This window comes from Uloborus diversus, chromosome 4, assembly GCF_026930045.1.
Source record: "Uloborus diversus isolate 005 chromosome 4, Udiv.v.3.1, whole genome shotgun sequence".
NCBI classification, from domain to species: domain Eukaryota; kingdom Metazoa; phylum Arthropoda; class Arachnida; order Araneae; family Uloboridae; genus Uloborus; species Uloborus diversus.
Genome location: NC_072734.1, coordinates 81983042 through 82006984, shown reverse-complemented (window position 1 = coordinate 82006984; position 23943 = coordinate 81983042). Strand labels below are relative to the sequence as shown.

Here is a 23943-nt window from a genome sequence, read left to right as displayed (position 1 = left end):
TACTGTTTACCTCCTCTTGCATAGACCCTGATGTCCTAAAATGTACGCTCTGGTAATAACTTTGTGAGAAAAGGATAAAAACAAAAAGAGAGCTACGTGCAAAGTGCAAATCGTAAATTTTTAGAATTAAATTTCCTGTATCAATGCAGATACTTCAAATAAAAATTAAAAAATATATATATATTAAATTATTCCTGCAAAAAATCTCCTTCTCTCCTTCCGCCCTTGGCTGGAGGCGGAGAGTTTTGAAGAAACAATAATAAAAGCCATCAGTTTGCCACATAATAAAAGAGTTCTAAGTTCCTGTGCTATGCACCGCAGGCAGTACTCTTTTGTCACACCAGAACGGGAGAAACGAGTCTTCTAAAAGCAAACACTAGTAGCGGTTATCTCGCACTCCCCTCCCTCCGATCATGTTCCTTTCCCTCCATGCCCTCTCTAACCATAGCCTACGAGGATTCCTCGTAGGCTACGCTCTAACCCGTGATCCATCTCCACTACTACAATGCAACGACTCCAGCAATTGGTTCTTCCGGATCTGTTGACACCTAGAACTTGTTAAATCTACTTTAATTGGTCCCTCCGGATCGATCCGGTGCGGATACGTATCCGGATCCGTTGCCAACAAAATTAAAGTTTCTACCAAGCGCACAGCACTGTCATTGGTCAGTCCGGATCGGTTTTTCATCACTGCGATACAACGATCTCAGCAATTGGCTCTTCAGGATCTGTAAGAACTACCAACTTATTACATCCTCTCTGATTGGTCTTTGCGGATCGATCCGGACCTGTTACCATCCAAAAAATCTATTTCGCCGGTCTTCGATCCAGATCGATCCTCGGACCCGTTGCCACCCAAAAAATCTGTCGCCGATCTTCGATCCGGATCGATCCTCGGACCCGTTGCCATCCAAAAAATCTGTCCGGATATGCCGATCTTTTTCTCGGACCTGTGGATCGATCAATCTTTTCTCGGATACATATCCGCGGATCCGTATCAGAGTCCGACGACACATCTCTAATATGTGCCATAAAGCAGATTTCAGTCAACTTCTATCATTATGCTTAATTTGCATGATTAGTTAAGATTTACTAAGGATTGAATCTTTTATTGTAGATGCAATTCATTATATTGCTCACTCCTGTTGCAGGGGTGTGACATTTTTGCCCATTTATTTGCACTTTCCTGGAATTTTAACTTTGACTTGTAAGGTAATCAATAGTCTCTCTAACTTAATTGTTTGCACCTAAAAATTAAGATTTGTTCTGCAGGTGAACACAAATAATTTTTGAATCAAATTTTAAAAAGTTTATACTTCATATTATGATATATAATAGTTCCTTATATTATAATGTAGGAAGATTAAAGGACAAATTTTTAAATTCCCAGAACAAAATGCAAATGTATGTGTAAAAATTGATTGAGAAATATATAAATCTTCACATATGAACTACACTCTCCATTGGTGTTTTTTTTTTTTTTTTTTTTGATTCTGTGTGCTCAAAAGATTTTGATTGGCTATACACCTATGCTGCTTTATGACTATTGGGTGCAGATAATTCTTAGTATCCCCCCCCCTTTTGTTCATTGGAATTGGGATTTTGGTATTTGCTTTGCCTTAGCTAACCTGTGCAGTTTACAAAAGTTACTTACTCATATTGTTTTAAAAAGAATGTCTAATTCTGGTAGAAAAAAAGACCTAATCTGGCTTTCATTTGATGAAATCAAAAATGAAGCCAGAAAAGGATTAAGAGCTAAGTGTAAAAACTGGTCGTGAGATGGAAGGGCAAGTTAAAAATATAACTTTTACCTTTATTCGATAATTATTCATATTATGTTGATTTTATAAAGTTTTTTTCTTGGATCTTCATTATATTTTATTGTAACTCGCATCACAACCACTTCTTGAAGTATTTCGTATCATTAAGGGTCTATATATATTCATGCATACTAATATGTTTATCAAGTCAAACATTTCAGTCAATATTTCCCCGCAGAAAGCTATTTTAATTATTTAATTTAGTTACAAGATCTTGTTCTTATCTCTTTAATTAACCATGAAATTAGGTATAATGTGACTATTGAATAACTTAATTACATGGAACCTTAATTACCTTCCGAAAATTAATTGTTTTTCTCGCAAATAGTATTTAAACCAAAAAGTTTTTTTTTTTTTTTTTGAAAAAAACCGTTTTTTTTATCGACCCTGATAGCGGTATCGGTAGCAAGAAGACAATGTCCAAACTTTTTCAGGTCAGTCGAAAGCTTAGAATTATCTGCATGAGGTGAAGTTTCTAAGAGTATTAGGAGTACTGTAAGAATTGTTTAAAGAAAACCAAAATTCAAGACTTTCCTTAAGCAAGCCTAACTATTATGCTCGAATTAAATGAAAAATAAGTAATTTGTTTTTGAAACTGAAATTAACATTTGTAAGTTACCATGGTTATGTCTTTTAGTTCCTTCGATTGTTTCATTTTTGATTTCTTTTAAACATTTTAAAAACATATTTATTTGTGCGACCTCCTTTTCTTTTATTGAAAAGAAATTGAGAGAAATATTTTAAGAGTTTAAAAAAATAATCTGCTTTTATTTTCTTATTGTTGTTATAACATTTTTCTATAGTGTTTAATTTTGGGAAAATGTCAGATTTTTGTGTTTTAAAGCCAAAAATGATGCGCCAAATTCAATGACTAGGGAACAATGTACATCGGCACATTTAGATTACTTGGACATTTTGTTTTTCTAAAAAAATACAGTTGTTGTTGTAATAGGGACTAATCAACTGGTAGTCATATTGCTAAGTTTTTATAAATCTTCCAAAAATAGGAAGACATCTTGAAAAAAAAACTATGAATAGTAGACTTTCACTGCAAATATACAAGAGTTTCAATTCCAAATGAACTTTTAATTCTCTACTACAAAGCTGTGCATGCAGGGCTGCCACTGCCCACTAAAAAAGCGACTATTTTGCGTTGCAGACTATGACTACTATTTTATCCTAAAATAAGACAAAAACGACTGTTTTGTTAAAAAAAATTGCTTTTGTAGCCGAAAAGCGACTAAAATGTGAAAAATACGACTGTTGTAAAAGAAAAAATGGAAATTTAGAAAAAAAAAAAAGAAACTAGCTTCGAGTATTATCTGCTGAACTTATCTAACTTCGAACTTAATCAGGTCTGCCAAATTATGGGAAAGGTCGCTAATTTATAACCATTACAATTATATGGATGCTAATGGGATCCAAATACCTATTAATCGGCTGTTGATAATCAGCGGAATGATCCTAATGATTATTTTTAATACTTCCAATTCCTCCATATGTTTTTCTCTAACAATTTTGATTTTAGAAATAGTTAATAGTTTATTTCTAAGAAACAATTTTTCTCCAGTTTCCCAAAATAATTTCAAAATTTCCAATTTCTTTGAGCGACTTTTCATATTGTTCACTAAAATTATGTTAACGAGGCCATAAAAATTTAAAAATATAAAGTTTAGTCTGATGTCAGCAGGCTAATTTAGATTTGGGCACTTTTAATTTAAATTTATTTTTTACTATAAGTAGCCATTCAATCTTTATTCTTTATAAAATGTTTTTCTTCTCATAAAATTTTAAGATTATCTAAAAGCACTATGCTAAACAAGAAAAGTCAACACGTGAAACATGTTGCAACATTGTTTACATGTGTATAGTTATTCAAAATAGAAAAAATAAATTTGAAAAAACAACTATCGGTTCGTAAAAAAAAATAATTATGTATGCACTCATTTGTTACTATTTAATAATAAATTTTTTGTTGAATCTAAAATTAATAATTCAAAACAGTATGTTATAAAATTCATGATGTAATCATATGTACAGTTAGAAGGTACAAAATTACAGTTGTCAAAAGCTGGCCTGAGGGTATCTCAAATTACACTAATTAATCATTTAGTTTTTCATTCAGTTTTATGCACTTTGTTTTTACTATGTACACTTTCGTAATACATGCTATATTGATGTTTCCAGAAAATTAGGTATTTATCGTCAACAAATGTATTAATCATAGTTTCTTGTTGAAGGTATGATTAAAAAAAATTTTTGGAAAATATTTCCACCGATCATTTGACAGAAATTAGCCGATTATGGCTAAATAATAGCACAACCCTAATACAAGTTAAAAATAATAGGATACTATTTAATTCTATTTTCCTTGTCTGGGGACTATTTTGCAAATTATTCTTCATTTAAGAAGCTACTAAAATGACTATTTTGAGGAATATAGCTCAGTGGCAGCACTGTGCATGTACCAGTAGTTATCAAATATATTCAGTTGTCTGCTAAATATGCAGTGTACTAATTAACAGCCGAATATTCGGTGTATCTCTAGTTACAACATGGATAATGTTCTACTAATGTTTATGACTTTTAAGACTTTAAAGTAACTGTGCAGGGGTCAATCTGGGGTTTTAATTTTAGGTCTGCATTTTGTGACAAAATGAACAATTTGAACTTTTAACTTTCTGTGAAAAAAAACCCTGTCTATCCGTATACAGCATATTTAGCTATTAGAAATCAAATATGAAATCCCTTTGGCCTTCAACACTTAGTTGGGAATAACTTGAAATATAGAGGTCATTTTTATTGATGTAATGCGTTTAGACAAATTGAGCTTAAAAGTGTTAAAAGAATTGTTACAAATGAAATTTTGTTAACAGTCTAGTTTGAAGATAGGAGATTTTGTGAAGGGGCGCTTTCACGATATTAAATTTTGTAAAGTAGCTGAAAAGTACCCAATTTGCCGCGGAATCCACTCTTGCTGTGTATAGCAGATTTAAAACCGTGAGTAACAATGACATAATGTTGAAAATATAGGGAGGGGGAGAGCGTTCACTTTTGTACCTTCTATGTTTTAAAATATCTGTCTTGGAAGAAGTCGTACTTTTGAACCTTTGGATTTGTATAACCATAAACAGATTCATTAGATTTAAAGAGACTAATTGAATAGTATATTTAGAGGTGAAAGTTTTCAGGTTTTTTGATGGATTTCAGGCTTTTAAAGAAAAAAAATGAAAACTGAGTGAGACAGAATAAGTAATAAATGACCAGTAAATAATTTAAATCTGAGGAATTGGTGTTTTTTCATTCATTTTTTTTGTATTTTACGATTGTATTTAAGTGAAAACTGCTATTCATTGCTTGATGATGAAAAATAAGTTCTGAAATCAAATGAACTAGGTTAAACCAGATCTATTCTGGGATATATCATTGGATGAGAGGTAAATAAATCAAAGCTTTAATTTGATTCTTCATTGGGTAAATAAAACAAGAATTGCTAACTAGTAGTGTATATTAAAGTTCAAATAACGTCAAAAAGCAAACTGCAGATAACTGCTGGCATTACAATGAACGCCTTTTTCAATGCAAAAGAAATGAGCTTATGGACGAGTAACCATACCGCAGCCTCAGAGCAACACTAATACATTTAATCCCATGTATAACACTAAGATATCTTACTATTGCTCTGAGGTGACGATATGGGTGCTTAGGAAAAGGAGTGGCATACAGAGTTAAGCAGGCCTTACTGATTTTAATTTGTTCGTTTATATGCTTCATCTAAATCGCTTGTGATTGAAATCATGTGCTTCAAGAAGAAAATGCCGGAATTTTACTTTCCAGAATTAACCTAGATTTTTGTATGAAGGTTGACAGTTGCCACTTGGCGACCTAGTTTGAAAAAGTCGCGACCTAAAAAAATGTCTTCAGTCGCCATTTTTACCCCTGCTGTACTTAAGGGAAAAAAATCTTGGAATGAACAAGAATTATGCACAAACTAAAAATGGTGGAAGAAAATAAATTTCGTCGGAAGCATATGTCTGAGGATAAACACTGGGGGGGGGGGGGGGGGGGTTGCTCAAGGAAGATCAGCAATGCTTTTCATTTACCTGTGAAACAGACTCCATACTTGGTCACTCACAAGCTAGAAGTAGGCAAGATACTAAGTGCTTATGTTTTCAAAAACAAAGCAGACTTTGATGTTTATTAAAATTTAAACTAGTCAAGATAATACTAAATTTGCTGCAAAGCATTTTATTTACTTTTTTTTAATGAATATTTGAAATAATTTTCTTGAGATGAAACAGTTTGTATAAAATTTCATCTTATCCTAATTGCATTGGACGCTAATGTGCTAAAAGCTATAATAGTTCAATTAAATTGATGTTTAATGAAGAGTTTTTATTCAATAATGATTTTTATGTTACAAATTCAAAAACCTATCTCTTAATTTTTAGCGCCGTCACCATATTTGGTTATTTCCAAGAAGATGGAAATAGATGGGATTCTTTAAGTGCCTAAGTTTTCAAAAACAGTATTGGATGTCTATTACAATACAATGCAAACTACTGAACATCCCGCAAAATGTGCCGTATTCCCCTCTCCCTAGATTATTAACTATTTTCTTTAAAAAATGCAAAAAAAATTTCCTTCAAATTTTATCTTCAAAATATTGTTTTATCCTTATTACTTTGGATGCGAGAATGTGCTAAAGACAACTCTTTTATCTAAATTAGCACTTTGAGGGTTTAAAATTATTTATAATTACTTTTATGTAACAAATTCAAAAGCCTGTTATCTTAATTTTTTTTGCACGGAAGCCATGTTTGGTCATTCGCAAGATAGAAGTAGACAAGACTATTAATTTCTTATAGCCTAAGTTTCCAAAAACAGAATTGTATGCCTATCTCAATGTAAACTTCTGAAAATAACATAAAAAGGGCCAGAAATTATGTTTTTCTTTTTTTTTATTTAAATTATTTTCTGGATAAGTGAAATTTGCCACAGAGACTGGCAAGGGGTGTTGCGAAGAGTCCAGATTTTGTGAAGATTCCCTCCAGGGGTAGGAAGGCTTATTAAATAAACAAACTACTAATACTGCAACAATGTTGACTTTGCTGGAGAAAGCAAATGTACAAGTTTTGTGTTCAATATGTGAACCTTCCCAAGACAAATTCTTCTGTCTCTTGCTACACCATACTACGATCATGGTCGTTAATTTTCCAACAAGATGGGGCACCCCACTTTATCTGACTGACATTCCCCATTTCTTCAATGAGCTTCCTAGTTTTCAGCTTAAACGGAGTTCTAAATACAACAATCACCTTCCATAGCCACTGTGCTCACCAGACCTAACTCCAAATGACTTTTTATGGTGTTGCATCAAAGATTGAGTTTGTGCTCCATAGGCCACGTGACTTGTAAGATTTATTCAAAAACATTCCAATCGCATTTTCTAAGTTTAATCATGCCATGTTGCAGCAACTGAAACAATAGATTTCATTTCAGCCGCAATAATAAGGGTTCATATATTGAACATTTCAGAAACCAAAATTTGTTAATTTTCATTCTCTAATCAAGTTGACGATATTGTTTTTTTTTCTTTTTTGGTAATTTATTTGTTTCAATAACACTTCCAAGCACTGTGGGGAATTTCAATATGTACATTATAACGATAGACTAGGGTGCGGTGGAAAAATCCTAACTCTTTAAACGGTGCCGCGACCGGGAAAAGTTTGAGAACCTCTGATCTATAACATATATCGTGACCTCATAGCAACAGTAACATATCTAATCTAATCCCAGAAACAACATTAAGATATTGCTCTGAGGCTACGATATAGCCTGGTCAAAATAGACCAAAAAAAAAAAGCGAAAGTTCGGAAAAATTCCCATAAAGCTGAAAATTGGTACAGACCTTAAGAACATCATTATACATGAAATGTCAAAAGTCCTCATCGATCCGAGTGGAGCTAAAAATTTTGTGCAAGGTCAACGGTCAAAAAATCAATTTTTCATATATATCTCTTAAACGATAATTGTTAGCGAAAAAATGGAGGTTACAAAGTTTGAAAGGTATGCAATTGTGTACAAACAAGTGGGGATTCCGAGGATGGGTCATGGGGGTTATATCATACCTTCCACCCTAAAGCTACTAAATATAGGTTAAAATGGCATTGGAGACATATTTAAAAAAAAAAAATTCTTTATACCCCTTATTTGTACCTCTATTTGGTACTTTGACTATGAAATTAACACAAATATAGTTAAGGACAACACTAAAGTGAAGTGTCAGAAGTCCCCATCGATCCCGGTGGAGTTAAAAGTTTTATTCAAGGTCAAAGGTCAAAAACCGATTTTTCGCAACTATCTCTTAAACGGTAAGTGTTATTGTAAAAATAGGGGATACAAAGATTGAAAATTAATAGATAATAAATAATTAATAGATAATTATGCACAAACGGGAGGGGATTCAGTGGATGAGTCAAGGGGTCATACCCCCCCCCCTCCCTAAAGCAATAAAATAAAGCCTAAAACTGCAGTTCAGGGACTCAAATTTCTAAAAAATCACCCTAAAATCCCAATTTTTGTCCAAATATTGCACTTTGACTATGAAATTACCATAGAAATAATTAGAGACATCATTATAAACGAAACTTCAAACGTTCCCAACGAATCCCAGTGGAGCTAAAACGTTTTATTCAAGGTCGGAGTTCAGAAAATCAATTTTTCACAAATATCTCTTAAACGGTAAGTGTCTTAAAATAGAGGATACAAAGTTGGAAAACTATGTATTTATGTACATACAAGCGGAGATTTAGAGGCTGTGCCTTGGGGGTCTTACCCCCCAGCCCCCTCCCCCCCCCCCCCCCCCGTAAGCGACAAAATTAAAGCTGCATTTTGATGACATATTTCGTTGACCTTAAACCCCCTATTTGTGCCCTAAAATTACTTTGATTCCTTTCTGATAACGAGTACTTCCAAAACCAGAAACTGGATCTGCCCTAGGTGTTAAAAAAGTCCAATATTCGTGTTCCCCCCCCCCGGGGTTGGCAAGTTTTTGCCGAGGCGGTTAAAACCACTGGTAGAAACCAGTTAAAACCGGCATGGCAAAAACCACTTTCTGCCACTTTGCGGCAGAAACTGGCAAAAACTCACAAAATGAAAAATTAATTCTTGATATACAACAGAAAATGCATGGAAAAAATAAGTTAACCAAAGTGCTCTAATCTTATTACAAAATTATTACAATTCAAATGTTACATTGTTTGGACCCTGCAATTGCCTCTTAGAAAAGGTGATTTCAAAAATCTAAACAGGTTCTCAATTTACTACGCACAAATGAGAAGTCTTAGAATATTCTTAAAACAGAAGAGCTAGCAGACGATGCATCAAGGAGCAAGCAATGTTCGTGAAACTTTTCATCTATTGTATAACTGGTCCACCATGTAGTAACTGGGGTTGTGGTAAAAATTTGACTGGAAAAATAAGTTTTGAGGAATAGGGCCAATTTGTTTTGCAAAGGTACAAAATCAGGGTGGCGACAGATCAGGGAGATCAGGGAAATATCAGGGAATTTCGAAAAAATAGCAAAAAATCAGGGAAAATTGATTTTATGAAGAAAAAAAATTTTTTTTTTTGCTGTACAAAATTAAGTACTCTAATCCCCTATGCATTTCCACCAATTATCTGTTTAAAAAAAAAGCATTTTTAATTTAATTGCTAAAATTGAACTTTCAATCGAAAAAAAAAAAAAAACTTTGCTTTTTGCCGTTATACTATTTGTTGTTGCCGCAGATTATAAAGGTTTTCTTTTCTTCAGACTTAAATGATTCTTTTATTTTATAACCAAGTTGTCTTCTTCTTTTATATATTTTGAAATTAATTGCTTTCTTTTTTCTGTTTTTTTTCTTCTTGCATTTCAAAGTTGTTTGTTACAAAAGCAATCTAAACTTTTTTTTTCGTTACGTACTGAAATCATTTGAAATAGAGTTAACTTGTGTACTTAAGTAAATATCTTTGTTTTTTTTTTTACTGTCAAAATGCTGTATTCTTTCATTAAAACTTATGTTCTTAGAGAAACGCTCCCTATGAATGGATGTCAAATGGTTTTACATAAATATGTTAATTAGTTATATAAGAATAACTACATCACTTCTATTCCTTCACTATTCTTACAACAATTATTATACTGTTTGAAAATTTAATTCAAAATAATTTCAATTACTTTTTAGTTCTATCATAAAACACATGTTTTTAAGAGTGATTTTAATAGTTTCTTAAAATTCTTATGCTAAGTGGTTTCTGGAAGTAGTTTTTTTTTTTTTAAATTTTCTATGATCTTTCCATGTAGAAAAATTTTATATACTGTTTTGTAGGGGTTCTTTTTCCAAAAAAAAATTGACTTGTTATGTTTTTTTAACTATTTTATTAAAAAAGTAGCATTTTTTAAAAATATATCTTTACTTTACACAACTTAAAACGTTTAAAATACTGCATTTTATACAAACATACAATGGATTTCAAGTAGAGCAAAGAAAGGAAACCATTATCATTGGTAACGTAAATCAGGGAAATTTGGTGAACTTAATCAGGGAAAAGTCAGTGAACTTTTTTTCACAGTTCCTGTCGCCACCCTGAAAATTTAGGCAAGTAAAATTCTGGCACTTTCTTCTTGAATTACATGACTTGATAATTTCAATCAATAATCACAAACAATTTAGAGGAGGCATATAAGTGAGCAATTTACAATTAGTAATGCCTGTTTAATTCTGCATGTCATTTATTTCTCTTTCCTAAGCATCCTTGTATGATTTTTTTGTCATTCGTTAAATTAATCCAAATACTCAAAGCCTCTGCAATTGGAAAGTTCCCTTCTTGAACTAAATGAAGGACACTAGCATGGGATTTTGTTTTTTTTAATGATAAAATGATGTTTAATTTTTTAGTTTACTTAAACAAATATCATTTACTAATTACATGAGGTATTAAAGACATTTTTAAGTTTTTGCCAGTTTCTGCCGGTTATAACCAGTTTCTGCCACTGGCACGGCAAAAACTAGTTTCTGCCGGCAGAAAGCCAACTCTGCCCCCCCCCCCCCAATAAAGGATAACATTCATAAGGTATCGCAGTTTTTGAAACTTGGAAATAGTACTGAATCTCCTTTTCTTTCTTTCGAGTGACCTCGAGAAACTACACTTGACCGCTATGCCTATCCTCTCTTACGATTCACCCCCCCCCCCCTTCAAATTGAAAAGATAAAATTACATTCAGGGGAGAGTAGATGCGCTTAGTTTCCTTTGTATGAGCAAAGTCAATCGCTCAAGTGCTCCTATTAACAGGGAATGATTCTTTGTTGTGAAAAGTCGGGTTTATTGATACTATTTTTGATATGAACACGTACCCTTAACAAATAATTCTTCAAAGATGCCACAAGATTGCTTCATTTGCAATAAATCTTTGACTGACAGTGAAATTGTTACTGTTGAACGCGGACTAAAATCTATAATTGATTCAAGTAGTGCAAGGAACGATGGGTTTGTTGAATACTTGAAAGACAAACAGTCGGTGGATCAGTTCATGTAGTGTCGCAAAATGTACACCCGAAAGTGGGCATTGCGGCAGCTAAAAGACAACAAGAGACAGGCTAGTACATCTCTGAGTAGTCCACCTCGTACTAGAGTCCTATCAGGTGAAACAACATTTTGTTTTTAAAAACTGTTGCATATTTTGTGGTGATGAAGCAAATGAAGAGACTGAAAAGAAAAAACAGCAGAATATACGGCGTAGAATTTGTCAAGTTGTTACTCTTTCCTTTAAAGATAATATTCTAAAGATTGCACATAATCGTTCAGATGACGTAGCAAAAATTGTTATTGCACGCATACAATATGAATACGATTTAGTTGCTGCTGAAGCGGAGTATCATTCTAATTGCTACACTTCATTTCTAAAGCGTTCTGTAGGTCTTAAAGCAGGTCGTCCTGAAAATCCAGCTGTTACTATGGCGATGACAGAAATAATTGATTATATTGAAAATAATGATGATTGTCAGTTTTCACTGTAAGAACTAAAAAATATTTGTAAAACTGAAATCCCAGATGATAAAACAATCAAAAACAGATTAAAGTTAAAGTATGGCAATAGAATGATTATAACCGAGAAACGTGGAAGTTTAGCAATGATTTGTTTACACTCAGCACAATATACTGAACAAAGCTTGGTACGAAAATAAAAAAAACAGCAAAAGAGGAAAGATTTAGGGTACTAAAGACTGCGGCAGAAATTATTCAATAAGATATTCAATCTGTCGTGTGCGACACTAACAATTTTCCCCCGCCATGTCAAATGTTTGAAAATATTAATAGTGACATTCCGGAGTCATTGACTTATTTTTTGGAGCAAATTATCTTAAAAAGAAAACGATCTAAATTGGAACATTTGAAATTAATATGTACTAGTGTCAGCCACTGTATTATGGCTGCTGTTCGTCCTAGATCTTTCATCTCGATATTATAATTGGGTCTCTCAGTTTTTTTTCATCGACGATTTGGATCTAAATGTTTGATACAAATTTTCTCGTCTTTTGGTTTAAGTGCTTCGCATAATGATACATGAGGCGGCTACAGTTTTTAACCATCAGCCACATATTTTACCAACAGAAACCGGGACATTTATTCAATACGCAGCAGACAATGCTGGTATTAATGTACACTCTACGCATAATAGGAATAATCCAAATTATTACTCCTAGAAGTTCAGTTTTAGCAGAAGATCCTTTATCGCGAATGAAACAAATTATTTCAGCGAAAGATTTTGCAGAAAAAGCTCATGTGCCAACACAAGAGTACCACAATAATGGTGTAGTAGGATATAGTAAATAACTGCTCAGAATTTTGCTTATGAAAGTGATACAACTTCTTTCTTACTCCGGAAAATAGATTTGTTATGGTTGTATGGGAAATGGAATAATTTATCGCTATCAGGTTGGAACGGTTATATTGAAGGTTTAACAAAGAATAATATGGATTTTTCAATGTCAAGAATTTTGTTCTTACCATTTATTCACCAACCTGCAAATGACTACAATAGTATATACACTACTTTACTTTGTGCTTTGGAGAAGACAAAGCATTACTTGTTACTTTTGATCAACTTTTGTATGCAAAGGCTAGAGAAATTGTTGCTGCTGCACCTGAAGAATCTGATTAGGGATAATAGGTACTGAGAGGCACCTTATGTCCGTTAAATAAGGGATAATGTTGTACTTGTTTCACCATTTTCACATAATTTGAACCAGAAAGAGCTGAACTTCATATAAAGATGTCTTTTCAACATATTGTATAATTTACAAATTAATATGCGCTTTTTATAATAACAGTTATGTTTTGAAATGATTGCAAAATAAAAAAAAGCATTTTTTGACCTTTGACCGTGCATAAAATGTTTATATTAAGTGGGATCGATGGGGATTTTTTATATTTCATTTATAATTGTGTATTTTGTGTCTCTGCCAATTTTCAGCTCTATGTGAATTTTTCAGATTTTTTAAGTTTTCTTTGTTTATTTTGACCTTTGACCTTCCATAAAATTTTTAGTTCAAGTGGAATCTATGGGAATTTTTCATATATCATTCACAATGATGCATTTAAAGTCTGTACCAATTTTCAGCACTGTACGAATGTTTTCATTTTTTTTAAAAAAAATTTCAATTTTGACCTTTGACCTTGCATAAAATTTTTAGCTCCACTCAGATCGATGAGGACTTTTGACATTTCACTTATAATGATGTTCTTAAGGTCTGTACCAATTTTCAGCTTTATGGGAATTTTTCCGAACTCGAATGTCTATTTTGACCGGGCTAATATGTCTATAACATATTTGTCATGGTGTATGATAGAAACTGCAATTTTTTATTTTGCTCTGAACGAATAATTTTGGAATAAAAGCAATATTGAAAGAGTTTGAAAGCCTGTTACACACATGGAAAAAGGGGGCTATGTAGTTTTGCCAGTTGGAGTCAAGATTGTATAATGTAGTATTGTTAAATTTAGAGCCACACATTCTAAAAATGCAATTAAAAATCAACTGATTTTAATCAATGATTTTGTTAAAAAGATCACTTTATTAAAACTGATTTAAATCGTAAAATTAATCACGATTTAAACCAACGAACCTTGACTTAGACCCAAGCTAACTAGGAAGACTTGACCCAAAGAATAACTTGATGTTTTTTCAATGAATTTTTGTTTATGAATAGCCAAAATATTGCGATTCAGACCTTAATTATTTGCTTTTATCTCAGCAATAACTTTAATATTGTGAATATGAAGGATAATTTATTTTACTTATAAGAATAACTATAATATTTTGGTCTAATAAATTGTTTTTATTTGACAAATAACTAAAATATACTAATGATCTTTAAACCCAATGATTTGTTTCTTAATAAAATAACTAAAATATTGTTTGTCTTAACTGATAAAATTTTGAATTAGACTTCATTCATTTCAAGTATCACTTTTTAAAGAAAAAAACACCATTAAACCTGCGTTTTTGATCTAGGGACACTTGACCCGTTTGCAGACTGCATGAATATAATTTTTTTGTACCATTTCTAATTGGAATTGTGCTATTTTTTGCCATTATAATATGCAAATTGGCAAACTATATATATTTTTTTAGTTCTAACTATTCTGTAAAAAATGGAAAAAAAAACAAATTGGGTCAAGTCTCCCTAGTTTTCCCTACCCCAGTTACTACATCGTGAGCCAGTTAAAAAAAAAATATATGCACTAGATAAGTTTCACAAACATTGCTATTCCTTGATGTATTGCCTGCTAGCTCTTATGTTGCATGAATATTCTCAAGTTTCTCATTTGTGCATATTAAATTGAAACTGTTGAGCTTTTTGAAACCTTCTTTTCTAAAAAGCAACTGTAGGGTCCAAACAATATAACATTTGGTTTTGAATTGTGATAATACTGTAATTGAATTGTGCTTTGACTAACAATTTTTTTTTTTACATGCATTTTCTATTGTATGTTGCGAGTTTTTGCCATACCGGTTTTAACCAGTTTCTACCAGTGGTTTTAACTGCCTCTGCAGAAACTTGCCAACCCTAAAACATGTTTTTCAATCATTTCAGTATTTTTTTTTTTTTTTTTTGTTATTAAGGGAGTTACTTTTAGTTCTCTAAAAATTTCAAAGGGGTAAAATAGCTTTACAGGAAATGAACAATCAGATGCACATACTCATAACTACACTGTGTTGTGAATGTGCCTCAGTCAAATTGCTTTCTAGAGAAAAAAAAAATAATACTGGAGACACGGAAGTTACACAAGTAAACTTAACCTGGAATTATGCATAGGTTGCGGTGAAATTAAGTCTCATTAACAAATTAAAACATTAATAAGTTGTGCATGGTTAAAAGTAATACAATTTGCTCACTTATGGAAGCAAGTTACTGCATCATGATGAATATGCTATTTGGGGCATTTCAAAATGCTAGCATAACTGATCTAAAAACTGAATTTTCTCAACTATGAAAAGTGAAAAAATGTTCTGATTGTTGTCAAGCTCAATCTAAAATGATTTATGACAATCAAACTAGTGCTTCATTCTGTGGCAGGGGAAGTGAATGTCTTCTGCAATTCAGAATTAATGAACAGTTGAAGTTCAGGGAAGGAACAACTTTTGGGAATGTGTGCAGCAGAAAACTGAACAAACTGCAAAGTTTACATTGTTAAATATAGCTATCACTACAACTCAAATGGTACATCTTTCTCCCAGTCAGATCATAGTAACACTTGATACAGCTTTTTTTTTTCTTTTCATTAACCATCCAAGACAATGGTGCAAAGCACTACATTATTAGTACATATCCTTCTTCTACTGCTTTACATATTAACTTTTAAAAAGAAAAAAATAAGTAAAGATAGGCAAGCTTATGCATGACCCTGTATAATTTTTCCCTGTAAAAGATTATATTTCTAAAAATAAAAAAAAAATTTGAAATTACCAAAACAAGCCACATTCAACCTAGTTTCATTAACGGCCATTAAAGAAATTCTAAAACGAGTGTATACCATTACCAGCTTTCTTCTGAAATGTAAATTTATGTTCATTATTGTCAAGTTTATCATTGGCATTTTAGAAATTACTCATCCAAGTTGCAGACTTTGCACAATGTCACTGCATTGCATCAATGCAAAAAAAAAAACTGTTAAGTAAAAAAAAAAAATCATCATAAATATTATGTCTTAAAGTTTCATTTGAATGTTCTTTTGATAGGGGAAAAAAAAAATGCTGTGGTTGTGAGGCATTAAAATGTTCACAGGAATTTCTAGAAATAGGAGTGCAGTTGGAAACTCATGTCTCGCAAGAGTTATACCTAGGCTTGAAGGATTATTTTGGATAATTACTTTATCATTTGTAACAGTGACTTGTAAAATTAATACCGGATTAGCTTTTGTTGGATTTTTGTAAGATTAAAACCAAAAAAGATTGAAGAAGCCCCTACAAAATGAAAAGTGTGTCTAAAGATTGTTAAATTTTTTATTCTTCATTCAAAGTGTTTTTTCTAACAAAAATAAATTGTAAATATTTACATCTAAGAAGGAAAATGTTCTAATTTTATCTATTCATGTCATTTTTACTACTCCTGTTTTAGATTCTTAATTAGCAACCATTTTTTCATAGCATTAAGAATAAGCTGCCCTATAAAACATTCCAGAAGTCAACCATGGTGTGTAAAGTAACCTTTTGAATATTAGCCACGGGGGAGGGAGGGAGGCATTCCCGTGTCCCTGTTGAACACTTTAGAAATCTGGCAAGTCTAGTCATATCAGTCATAAGATTTTTAAAAAAAAGACCTGCAGTTTTGTTTCAGCTCAATTGTTCAAGCAAATGCAAAGTTAAACATGATTAAAATACTTTGTTGGTTTGGTATTTGTTCATTGATTTAGTGCTCAACATGTTGGTTTAACCAGTAAAAGAGCTGGTTAGCCAGTTCTTTGAGTGTTACACGTGTCACAAATGAATTGCCCTCTTGCCTCTATAATCTGTTCTTTGGTTCAGTTGCTTATAAAGACATCATTGCTTAACAGGCATATTTAACCAGATTGTTTTTTAAAAATGATTTAGTATGAATATTTCTATGTATAACATAAACTGCAATTGAATGTCAGACTTTTCATGAGAAAGGAATAGGTAATATTAATTACCTAAGTGCAATATCTGCAGAAATGAGTTTTTGAGACATCTGAAGTTTAAAGTTTGGGATTCTATTTACTAACAATAGGTAAATGTTGGAATTTGACAGTTTTTGGTGCTTTATTTTCAGTGGAGACCAAAAAGCAAGCTTGTATAATACAGTTGAACCACAGAATATGATAAAAAGGCGAAATATTTTTTCCATCACAAAAATGTATAGGGCAATTCCACCGTTACGGACGTAACAATCACAGACTTTAAACACTCATAATTTCAATTTGGTTTCATAAAAAGCTACAATTTTTTTTTTCTGTTGTATAGTTGGGTGTTATTAATGCTATCAAAAATTTGGGTGCAAATTGCTTTATTAGGAAAAGTAACAAAAATTAAAAACTGCCTGTTACGGACGTAACTCAGAAAACAGCAAAATGTATACATTGTCATACAATTGCCAATATTCCTGTGAATTATTCATAGATTTCTAAAATTTTCTTTGAAATACTTGTTCTAGAGATTTTAAGCTTTCTAAAACTATAAAGTTTTCATGGATACTGTTTGTAAAATTTATGATAGAAATTTTTATATTTGTTACGGACGTAACAAAAAAGTGTTACGGACGTAACATGACTGATATACTAATTGCACAAAGCAAATAAAAGCTTATGTATACTAATAATTTTTGTTAAGAGAGTGCATTGGTCTAGATTAACACATTATTTTGACCATTTAAGTTACACTTTAATAGTTTTTAAAGATTAGGGGAGGTAGGGAGCAGCCCCCGTCCATATACCACCATGTAAATAAATATAAAATATAAATTGGTGCGTCATAAAAAGTGAAATTATCCAAGGGGAAATTAAGCAAAACAAAAGTGGAATTATTCAGTTACAAATAAATTTTTCAAATTTTTAACATGAACATGGAGGGAGAGCGGGGGGGGGGGGGGTCTTCTACAAGGAAGAACTTTTACAGTTTAAGAATTTTCGATGATTTTCTCTATCTCTCAACAAATATATTAACTGCCAAATTTCTTTTTTTCTTTTAAAGTTTAACAGTTGCCTTTGATTTCGATCGCTTTTTAATAGAATTGGCACGTTTTTGCCAAAGCCGGAAAAAAAACTGTCGAAACTGACATCGGAAAAATGCATTTTGGCCAACATTTGCCTAAGTAATCTAAATCTTGCTTCAAAACTAAATTTGCCTTATCTGAGGATCAGATGTAGCTAGTTTAATATTTAGTATTTTTAACTCTAATCTAATTATGCTTTTTAATTTAAGTTTTAAAACTATAAAATATTCAATGCATCAATGAAACAGTAATCGAAATATTTTTTGTGGAGAGTAAATAACAATAAAAAGTAACTCAGTAACTTTGGTTTAAACTATTAAACAGGACAAATTCTTATCTCTAAGTTAGTTTTTAAATAAGAAGTAATATCAATTTGGCTATGCTTTCAGAATGATAGAAGTTTGAAGAGAAAAACTATAATTAATATCTGTAATTTAAAAAAAAAAAACTTTATTGATAAAAATTACGCACAAAATGCTTTGGATTTCATCGTGTTAAATGATCAAGGAATTTTCACAAAAATCTACTGGGAGAACACTTTTTTTTTTTTTGTGTCATAGTGCATTGATGAAGCAAAGTTTAAGAAATTAAGGAACCCTCTAGAATATTTTAATGCATGTTATTAAGCATTAATTGCTAATCTAGAATTATTAACACCAATTGAATTAGGATTTGGAGGACAAAAAAAATCTTACATTGAGAGGAACACCTCAGAGCAACAGTAGGATATCTTGTCTTATTCCTAGGATTAGATGTCTTAATGTTGCTCTGAGGCAAAAATGTGTATTTCAATAATTTTAAAAAATGAAATTAAATATCCACTAATATTTATAAAATTTTGAAAATCACAGTATCAGAAGTTTTGTTATATCATATTACATGTCATACCCTATATTTTCATTGCCTATCCTGTATTTTTTTCTTTTTAATTGAAAATATACATGTGTTACGGACGTAACGTACTGCTTTTTGTTACGTCCGTAACAAAAAATGTTACGTCTGTAACGCCATTTTTTTAAAAACTAAAGAAATTCTAATGTTTTAAACTATGGTAAACAATTACTCTGATGAATTGCTAAAAGGACAAAAAAGGATTTCTTTTAATTTTGATTTTTTAGGAAGCAGCAACAACTTTTGCTAAATTTTTGTTACGGACGTAACATTGAACTTCACTTTTTAAAAATTTTAATTGCCTAATTTCATTTTGTAAAAAAATAAAAATAAATGCATGTTATTATAGTATTATGTTAATAATTTAAGCTGTACTGCAATTAATTTTGTTTATTTTTATTTTGCTATTAGAAACAGGCATTTGAAAATGGGGTATTTTTTTCTGATTGTTTTGAAGATCCGACTATCATACTTCCAACTAGGAAAAAAATTTATTATTTAATTTTTATTAAAAAAGCAATGCAATATTCTGAAAATACACATTGCAAGCTTTACAATGATGTATAATATAGCAAAATAACTGCAATATGAAATTTTGACCTACTGGTTTCACTTTTCATGGAATTGTCCTATAGTTACTTACAGTGGTGGATCTAGAACTCGAGCAAGGGGGGGGGGGAGTGTAAGTTCAGTCCAAGTGGAGAGTCACTGTTTTAGAGGGTCTTTTTCGTCATTTTTGCAAGTTCTCCCAATCTCGTATCACTCTTATAGGGATAGACACACCTGTTTAAACAATGTGAAATTTTCTCTACAACGAATCCGTCACCCAAAAAAATTAGGACTTTAAATACAGTTTTTTATTTGAAATAAACTTATTAAAGGTCTGAAAACACCATATGCACCTCAGTTGAATATAAAGTTACAAATTACCTCTCCATAGCCAGAGCTAAGACAGAATTGCAAGCAAACACACACCGAAAAGGTCAGTTACAGTATCCAGAAATTGCAGCGGCGCTCAAGCTTTATGCTCATGAGTCTGGAGAAGAGAAAAGCATGCTCAGGCAAAAACCTCATTTAAAGCTGAGTAGATTATCACATTGGTAGATAAAAAAATACATTCGCATAGCAGAAAGAGGTGTGCAAACATGGTATGGCTCCTTATCGAAAAAATGAAGATAAAAGCTAGGGTGTAAGCATTAAAACACTATACCGCAACTATTGCTAGAGAAGGTAGTAAAAAGAAGCGGATGCATGAAGGGGGTCAGGACCCTCCCGTAGAACTTGAAAAACTGATGTCAAAAACACTATTTTCGAAACATTCCAGGCCCCGTTAGCCTGGAAACTAAGTGAAATATGACTGTGTTAATTTAAAATTTATAACTTCAGATTAAAAAACTTTGATAGCATCAGGACAAAGCTATTTCCTCCAAGCCATCCTATGCTATTGCAAATCACATTGTAATCTGTTGTAAATTTTGACCGAATGGGAAAAGGAGCTACAGTTCCTTTAGCCCCCCCCCCTCCCTCAACCCACCATTAAAATGCCACAGTGTATATATTTATTTAAATATAATGCATATTTTAATTCACAAAAATATTGAAATCTTTGGAATTTTGGTTTTGTTTCGAGTTATTTCTGACAGGGTTCGTACTTCTTAGAAAACCTTAAGAAACCCTTAACTTCATCAAGCAAAATTAAGGTCCCTAAAAAACCCTGAAAAAGTCCTTAATTTTCTGAAAATTTCCTTCATTTTTTAAAAACTATCAAGTTCGGTCCCCTTTTTCTTATTTTTCTTTTTTACCCTTCAAATCTTTATCTTCCGCCGAAAACGTATGTTTTGGAGACATGCCAACGACGCCAAACACGTGCTACGCCGAAAATTGCTTGCCTTGTTTGAGATTTCAATCTTTTTGCATCTTGCAAATATTTCAATCTTTTTAAATGTTGGAAGGTTTTTTTACCATATGCTACTTTATACCTGGTTTTTTTTTCATTATTTCAATAATATATTTATTTCTTAAATTTATTTTAGAAAAAATGCAAAAAACTACCGAAAAATGTGGTCCAACTCCCAGTCTCGATTGTATTTGAACTTATTTGGTTACTGTGTTTATGTATTTAAGGAAGCTTTCAAAATATTTATAGTGAATATCTAATGGTTTAGGTTTAGCTTTACGCCTTGTAAAATTTTTTGAAATTTATGACTAAATGAAGCAATTTAAGTATATTTTTTTATGCTGAATTTAGCTAAGCCTAAAAAAGTTCGAGCTTAAAAACGCAAATAACTCCTGTCGTATTTAAGTTAGATGCATTGAAACAAATTGTGCAGAAAGCGGAAAATTTTATCCTTTCCAACGGTATATAATAGTAGTGCAAGTAATTTTTCATCCCTTTAATAGGCAATAGGCAAATTACACGACATTTGAGCTTAAAAAATTAATTACAAGAAAACTAATTCGAATTTAAAAAAAATAAAACCCCAGGTGCACACTCCCGGGGCTCAAAGTAATTTTTTACCAAATTTCAAGGCTGTAGGTGCTATGGGGTTTCCTGGATGCACATCTGCCACAGACTTCCTTCCACTATTTCTTATAAACCTTTCTTTTATTCACTATAAAGAGAATCGGTCCATCCGTTTCAGGCGCTAGAGTGCCCCAGACAGATACATGTCAAACTTATAACCCCCTTCCTTTGTGTTGGGGGTTAAAAACTCGGGATTTAAAAAAAATTCTCAATTTTTTGCAAGGTGCTATGGCCCAGAGAATATTTCAATTTTTAGATTATGAAAACTTTTTTTAGAACCTTTTTTAGACTCCTAAAATGTATTTGTATAGTGTATTGGAGTCAGGGCCGCATGCAAGGGGGAAGGTAAGGGATGGAGTTTTGTCTGCCACTGTTTGTGTTCATGTCATACATTTACATGCATAATATGTATTGTTAACAGTATTAAAGTAATTCAGGAACTTACTGATAGAAAAAGTGTCTTATTGTTTAAAAATTTTTTTCATGTGTTTGAGTTATCATGACTACTAATTTTTTTTCTGCTGATGCATACTTTTTATGTGGCAAAAGTTATAGAGTGATTGGTCTCTTAGTTTTCACGAAATTCATAAAAATGAATCTTTGAAAGTGTCCCAATACTTTTGGTTTAGTGTAATGTGTATGTAATGTACGGTATGTGTAATATATGTATGTAAAAGCAAGAAACGTAACTTCTTACAGAACAAGAAAAACAACTTGTTTACTCATTATTATTTTTTTAAATCTCAAATTAGATTTAATAGTTTATGAAAATCACATCCTATTTTAAATTAACTGTCTAATGATTTGATTAATTTGGGCACATTTTGAATTTGGAAATCTAGTCTTTTAAGTTTTGTGCACATTTCTAAAAATGAAAAATAAAAAATGGCATAATTCAAAACAACTGTTGATTCTCCAATTTACAACTTTCAAGGGACCACAAAAAATCATCCTGAAGTAGAATGAGTCCTTGAATAGAATGCTTCTAAAACTACAAGGAGCATCCAGGACCATGAAAAGTAACAAAAACTTTCTTTCATGGCTTCAAAATGTTCAGAAATTTTGCATCTATAAAAGTGACAGTTAAATTTAAACCATGGCTTAAAACTGTCACCTCAAGTACTACCTTGTTAAAAACAAATTTTAAGTGCAAAATTTAAATTAATAAGAAAACTTTATGCATTTTTATTATACTTGGCCTAATTGTCACAGAAAAATCTGAGGCTTGCTTTTGCTTATATCTCAGCAACTTGACCACTTAGAGACTTTGGGATTTCACTAAATTATTTGCTTAATCATAAGGTACAACTTAACACTAAAAAATTCAATTCTAAAATAAAATTATTTCGGTTATGATGGAAAACAGCAAATTTCATGTAATTTCTCCATTAAATGTTTAAATAATAAAACCCATTGTTAAAAAATTTGTTGCCTTACAAGAGCAACATTAATAGTAATCACAATAAAAATTTTGAATCAAGGCTTCTCTGAAACTAGCATGAAATTAATCCACTATCATTGCTTTCTTATGATCCTTATCCTCAAGTATGCCAATAATCGAAAACGGAGCTAAGTAAAGACACATATTAGGATCTTTATCCCGAGTTACTTGTATGTTGTGAAATATGAATTAGTTCCATAAACCTTTGATATTTAAATTGTTCTAATTAAATTAACACACAAACAAATCCTAGAGAGGGAACAAGGATAAATTTTTAGTGCCAAATGCTTCAAGTTTTAGACATGTATATAGTTTTTCCCCCTTTTAATAAGAAGCATTTATATGAAAAGAGGTGAAAGTTAGCGATGGTAACATTATTCTATTTCTGAAATACATTTACACTAAAGAATAAAATAACAGATTTTTTAAAAAATACTAGGCACTTTTCATAATGCACTCAAAGGGACAAAATAACTTTTCTGGGTCAGAAAGGACACTATTTTAAGTATTTCTGTATTTTTCAATTATACCAAGAAAATGACTCCACAAACGAGAAAGTGTGCGGCTCAAGTAATTTCAAACCAAACTTCCCCAGAAAAATATGCAAGTTTCAACACCCAAATTTGTGACCAAGTTAGATCATGATAAGAAATTCTCTACCTGACTTGAGTTGCATTTTTCCTCGTTTATGGAGTCATTTTCTTGAAATAATTTAAAACTACAAGAATGCTTAACTTTTCTGTCAGGAAGGACAATATTTATCTTGTCCTTTTGAGTGCATTATGAAAAGTGCTTAGTATTTTTTTAAAATCATGTTATTTGTTACTATTATTAAATTTTAATATGCTGAGATAAAAAGATCACAATGTTATCTCTTGCGGAAGCTTTAAATTGAAATGAAGAAATATATTCTAAACACATTAATGCAGAAATTTGCATGTGGAGAAAAAATAAAAACTGATACAGACCAATCATATCAAATTTTTCCAG

General features: G+C 31.7%; 1 protein-coding gene across 1 annotated transcript in view; it reads left to right on the top strand.

Annotated features, from left to right (window-relative positions):
- The window catches only part of LOC129221383 (ubiquitin-like modifier-activating enzyme 1), an 89388-nt gene that overhangs the window by 6750 nt on the left and 58695 nt on the right, over positions 1 to 23943 (top strand). The gene's annotated exons all lie outside the window — the stretch shown is intronic.